Below are 5,996 nucleotides of genomic sequence, written 5' to 3'. Positions count from 1 at the left end.
AACTGTTTTTCCATTTAGATGACTAAACCCTTAGTCATCCTTTGCCATGAGGGAGATTGTCACAATAGAATCAGAGTGAAAAAGAGGCAAATTCTTGGCTAGTGAAGTTCCTGGCCGAGGCTCAGGTATAGCTGTAGGACGTCCGGAGCCAGTCTCTTTACCTTCACTTAGGGGAGAGAAGAGACATGGCCTGTTCTGTTTGCTCTATTAGTTCTGTTTCCTTAAGTGTTAATGTCTGTTTTTTGTGAGATGTAGTGTTTATCAGTTTTGATGTTAGAATTTTTCTCAAATATTTTGAAATTCTTGGGCTGGGTGTTCATCTTGATTTTTGAAGTTCCCTGTTAGTCCACAGGTGAGCGCTAGATCTGTGTATCTCATCTTGTTGCCAGGAATTTCAGGAGAGTTTGAATTTGCTGCTGGATGTATTAGTGAGGCAAATACGATCACCTCTACACTATGGAAGCCGGCCTGGATGGTCTATATTAGCGTCCAGTCTTCTGGGACCAGGGACAACCACATTACTACCATAGGCACTGCAGTGCCCTGCTTCGTGGCTCAGTTACTTGCACTCACTGCCCTTACCAGGAAGCAGAGGTCTCTACTGCTAGTTGCTTCACAAAATCTGGGGAAGATTATTTTAGTAGTTGCCTCAGCCAAGTCTCATTCCTATTGCCCTGTATTCTCCATCTTTGAGGTGGGAGAACCTTCAAGTTGCAGTCCACATTTGCTTCAGTTTTTTCCTCTGAATATTTCAGGTTATAATGTTCTCTTCCCAATAGTCATGTATGGATGCGAGAGTTGGTCTATAAAGGAAGCTGAGCACCAAAGAATTGATGCTTTTGATCTGTGGTGTTGGAGAAGACTCTTGAGAGTCCGTTGGATTGCAAGGAGATCCAACCAGTCCATCCTAAAGGAAATCAGTCCTGCATATTCATTGGAAGAACTGATGCTGAAGCTGAAACTCCAATACTTTGACCACCTGATGCAGAGTCAACTCATTAGAAAAGACCTGTTGCTGAGAGAGATTGGAGGCAAAAGGAGAAGGGGATGACAGAGGATGAGATGGTTGGGTGGCATCAATGACTCGATGGACATGAGTTTGCGCAAACTCCAGGAATTGGTGATGGACAGAGAAGCCTGGAGTCCATGGGGTCACAAAGAGTCAGACACGACTGAGTGACTGAATTGAACTGAATGTTCTCTTTCAATCTGATACCATTTGCTTTCCATTTTCCAAAGATTTACTTATCATTCCAGTAGATTAATGTCATTATCAACATCATATCAGCCCTCAGCACTTCTGAATAATTCTCCACTTTTAAAATCAGTTGGATTTTTAAAATCAGTATATTTATTCTATACTGCTTAAACTTTTGACTATTCTAGGTCAGAAGGCTTTGCCATTTACTGCATTACCCCTCCATACTCTACAGAAATGGTGCTCACTCAGTAAATCTGACTTCTGCGGTGGTTTTAAAATCTGGGTACAAATCTTCCTCCTTCAAAATGTAGAGTCTTATTCCCCTACCCTTAAGGGTAGGTTGTATTTCCTGACTTGCTGCTGATGAATAGAATATGCCAGAAATGATGGTATATGACTGCCAAGACTGGGTCACAGTATAGCTTCAACCGCTCTGTCTTGGGTTGTTTGCTCTGTGGAATCCAGCTGTGAATGGGCCCTGTTGGAAGGGGATCCTCCCGTCCTGTAAACTCTTCAGAGGACCGTAGCCTGCCTGACATCTTTACTGTAGTCTCGTGGGAGATTGAGCCAGAACCATAGCTCAGCAGCTCCTGGGGTCCTTCCTTTCAGAAATAATATTTCATTGCATGTATATACTACATTTTCTCATCCGTTCACTCACTGATGGACACCTGAGTTTGTGCTGCTATGAACGTGGTGTACAAATATCTTTTGGGGACCCTACTTTCAGTTCTTCTGGATGTATACCCAGAGTGGAATTGCTGTGTCATGCAGTACACTATTTTTTATTTTTTGAGGAACTGCTACAGTGTTTTCCATAATGGCTATATCATTTTACATCCCCACCAACAGTGAACAAGGATTCCAGTTTAAGCAGTTTATCAAATTTTTCTTTTATGGATTGTTGCTTTTGTGTGATATCTAAGGACTTTTTGACTAACCCAAGATCATGAGGGTTTTCTCCTGGTTTCTTCTAAAAATTTTAGAAGTTTTAGCTCTTACATTTAGATCTTTAATTCATTTTGAGCTATTTTTTAATAAATGGTGTGAAGTGAGGATCTAAATTCATCTTTTTTGCTTGTTAATATTCAATTGTTCCAGCAGCATTTGTTGAAACTAATATTCTTATTAGAATTATTATTAATTAATTATTAGTTATTATTAATTATTCTGGCACCTTTTTTGAAAATCAACTGACTATAAATGTTAAGAGTTTTGGACTCTCAATTCTATTCCATTGATTTATATATCCAGTAAAAAAATTTTATTTGGCTGTTCCAGGTCTTTCTTGCTACACACCAGTTTTCTATAGCTGTGGCGAGCGGGGCTACTCTCTAGTTGTGGGGTGTGGGCTTCTCATTGCAGTGGCTTTTCTTGTTGTGGAACATGGGGCTCTAGGGTGAGGACTTCAGAAGTTGTGGCTTGTGGGCTTAATATGTGGAATCTTCCTGGACCAGATATTAAAGCCATGTCCCCTGCATTGACAGGCAGATTGTTAGCCACTGAACCACCAGGGAAGTCCAATATATCTATATTTATGCCAGTACACTGTCTTGATTTCTGTAGGTTTAGAATTTATTTTGAAATTGATAACTGTAAGTCCAACTTTGTTTTTTTTCAAAATTGTTTGAAGCAGTTCTGTTCTGGGTCTTTTTAATTTTTATATGAGTTTTAGGATCAGATTGTCAATTTCTATAAAAAAGGCAGCTGGGATTTTGGTTCGCTTGCACTGAATCTGTTGATCAACTTGGGGAAGAATTGCCGTTTAAGAAGAGTGAGTCTTCTAATCCACGAGTATGAAATGTCTCTCCTTTTAATCTTCTTTAATTTCTCTTGGCAATATTTTATAGTTTTTTCTTCCAGTTCATTGAGATATAAGTGATATACAGCATTGTATAAGTTTAAGGTGTCCAACATAATGATTTGACTTAAATACAGTATATGGGTCTTATGCCTTTTTTTGTTAAATTTAGTCCTAAGCATTTAATCTTCTTGACATTACTGCGAATGTGATTGTTTTCTCTTCTTTTTTTATTAGCACTGTTGTTGCTGTTTAGTTGCTAAGTCATGTCTGACTTGTTTGCCAACCCATGGCAAACCTGCAGCCCACCAGTCTCCTCTGTCCACGGAATTTCCCAGGGAGGTATACTGGAGTGGGTTGCCATTTTCTACTCCAGGGGATATTCTTGACCCAGGGATGGAACCTGCATCTCCTGCATTGGCAGGCAGATTCTTTACCTCTTGAACCACCTGGGAAGCCTATATTGTTGCAAAAGATAAGATAAATGGTTTTCAGGTCAAACCTCGTTATGCATTTTTGCTCTTTTACTTAAGAGATTTTACACTTTGGTTAGTCTCTCTTATCTTCCATATCTCTATCTGTGAAATGGGGTTAAAATGTATCTTAGTTGCTCTGGATCCCAGCTCTCAGAGCCTCAGGAGACTCTGCCCTATGAAGGGTGTTCCCCTCAGAGGGTCGCCATGGCCAACAAGAAGGGGTGCTGGAAGTGGGCCATTGTTGGCGGTGTCAGTACGGTTCTAGTGTTTGCCACTGCAATGATTGTGGGCTTCTCACTGCAGAAGTGCACCGTCCCACCAGGCTATGAACAGGATGGGATCTGCCGCTCTGATGCAGACATGCTAGGCTGCCTTCTAAGTTTGGGTCAGATCACCTAAAGGGACGGTCTGCTGGTCACCTCGTACCACGCTGCCAATAGTAAAGAGCAAATGCAGGCTGCCCTCAGCAGCAGTGTCATGGTCCTGGAATCAGACGTCACAATAGAAGGACTCAGCACAGTCAGCGAGACAGGGGTCCCCGTCATGGCACACCCCCAGCCATCTACAGTGACAACACCCAAGAGCAGTGGCTGGAGGCTGTGCTGGCCTCTTCCAAGAAGGGCAACAAACTAGTTTTCAAGAGCATCAAGGCTGTGGACTCCACCCTGGGCCTCCTGCGGCGGCTGACAGAGGAGGGGAAAGTTCGAAGGCCTGTGTGGATCAATGCTGACATCCTGAGGGGTCCCACCATGGTCAATAGAGGTTAATGCCCCACAGTTCCTGGCCTTAGTCCAGGGCATTAACCAATAGTGGTTAATGCCCCACAGTTCCTGGCCTTAGTCCAGGAGAAGTATCTTGAGACAACCCTGTCTCCAGGCTGGACTACCATCTCCCTGTCCTTGTTCCCAAATGGGATATACACCCAGACCATGGTGGAGAAGATGCAGGAGCTGATGGGAGCAGGTGGAGAAGATGCAGGAGCTGATGGGAGCAGTGCCACAGAAGGTCACCTTCTCCATGTGACTTGTCATGGCCAGGGACGACTGGCCCCACTTCAGCTGGCTGCTGGGCCAATCTGACAGGTACAGCCTGACAATGCGGCAGTCCACCTCAGACCCCGCGACAATGGATGACCTCCTCTATATCCGGGACAACACTGCCACCCACCAAGTCTGCTATGACTTCTTTGAGCCTCTCCTGTCTCAATTCAAGCAGCTTGCCGTGAATACCTCACAGAAGCAAAGGTACTACACCAGGGGCAGCCTGATCCCTGCTCTCCAAAACCCTGGAGACGAGGGTCTGAGCGTGCAGTGGCTGGTTCCTGACATCCAGGGCAATGGAAGCACAGCAACAGTGCGTGAAGCACAGCAATAGACTGTGAAGGCGTGATCCTGCTGGATGTGGGCCTTCAGGAGCCTGCAGCTGGGGACCCCGTGCCCATCGTCCACGCCCCAGATGGCCATGCCCTGATGCTTGAGTCCTGCCTGCAGCAGCTGGCCATGCGCCCTGGACACTGGGGCCTCCATGTGCACACAGCAGAGCCCACCACCCTGCAGCCATCCCTGGCCACGCTGGCCACCCTATGCGCCCTTGGCCACCTGTCTAGGCCTGTGAGGCTTGGGGCCACAGTCTCCCATGGGAGTTTCATGGTCCCTGGCTGCGTGACTGGCAGGGAGCTGCTTGCAACTGTGGCCGAGGTGTTCCCCCATGTGGCAGAGGCACCAGGCTGGCCCGAGGAAGTGCTGGGCAGTGGCTACAGGGAACAGCTGCTCACAGATATGCTGGAGCTGTGCCAGGGCCTCTGGCAACCCGTGTCCTTCCAGCTGCAGGTTGGGCCTCTGGGTCAGAGTCCCGCTGGAATCGTGGCCCAGCTGCTGGCAGCCTCCCGCCGGGCCACGGTCACAGTGGAACACAACCCTGGCCAGGGCCACTATGAGTCTATGTGGGCAGTGCTGCTGGCAGCAGGGCCATGGAGAAGACCCGAGTCTACTACAGGCTACCCCAGAGCTACTGCCAAGACCTGCAGGCAGATATTGGCAGACACTGAGCACCCAGGGGTGCTGGCCCGGTGGACCCCGGCTTCCCACAGGGAAGGCAGGAAGGAATAAATGCCTCTGCTTCCTCAAAAAAAAAAAAAGTATTTTAGTCCTTTTGTTGTAAGGACTAAAGGGGAATTTGTAGGTAGAAGGACTCAAAATTGTGATCCATAACTGATAGTTCCCTTCCACTGAACAGGATCCTCTAGAATGAACCTTTGAAGGAGAGCACTCTTCCCCAGGATAGTAAAATCAACTCCTTTTAATTTTTTTTTTTTTTTTAATTTTTGCTTGTGCAGTGTGGCATGTGGAATCTGAGTTCCCTGACCTGGGATCAAACTCACATTTCATGCAGTGTAAGTGTGGAGTCTTAACCACTCAACTGCCAGGGAAGTCCTTTAAGTTGGCTTCTTTTAATTAACAGATTCTCTATCACTTCATTTCCCTTACAAGTTATCCTTTGAAAACCCATGACCCATGGA

General features: G+C 45.8%; 1 pseudogene; it reads left to right on the top strand.

Annotated features, from left to right (window-relative positions):
* Positions 1-3,682: 3,682 nt before the first annotated feature.
* Positions 3,683-5,615, top strand: LOC122705867 (annotated as a pseudogene).
* The last annotated feature ends 381 nt before the right edge of the window (positions 5,616-5,996 follow it).

Source organism: Cervus elaphus, chromosome 12, assembly GCF_910594005.1.
Source record: "Cervus elaphus chromosome 12, mCerEla1.1, whole genome shotgun sequence".
Classification (NCBI taxonomy): domain Eukaryota; kingdom Metazoa; phylum Chordata; class Mammalia; order Artiodactyla; family Cervidae; genus Cervus; species Cervus elaphus.
This window is presented reverse-complemented; position numbering and strand designations above follow the sequence as displayed.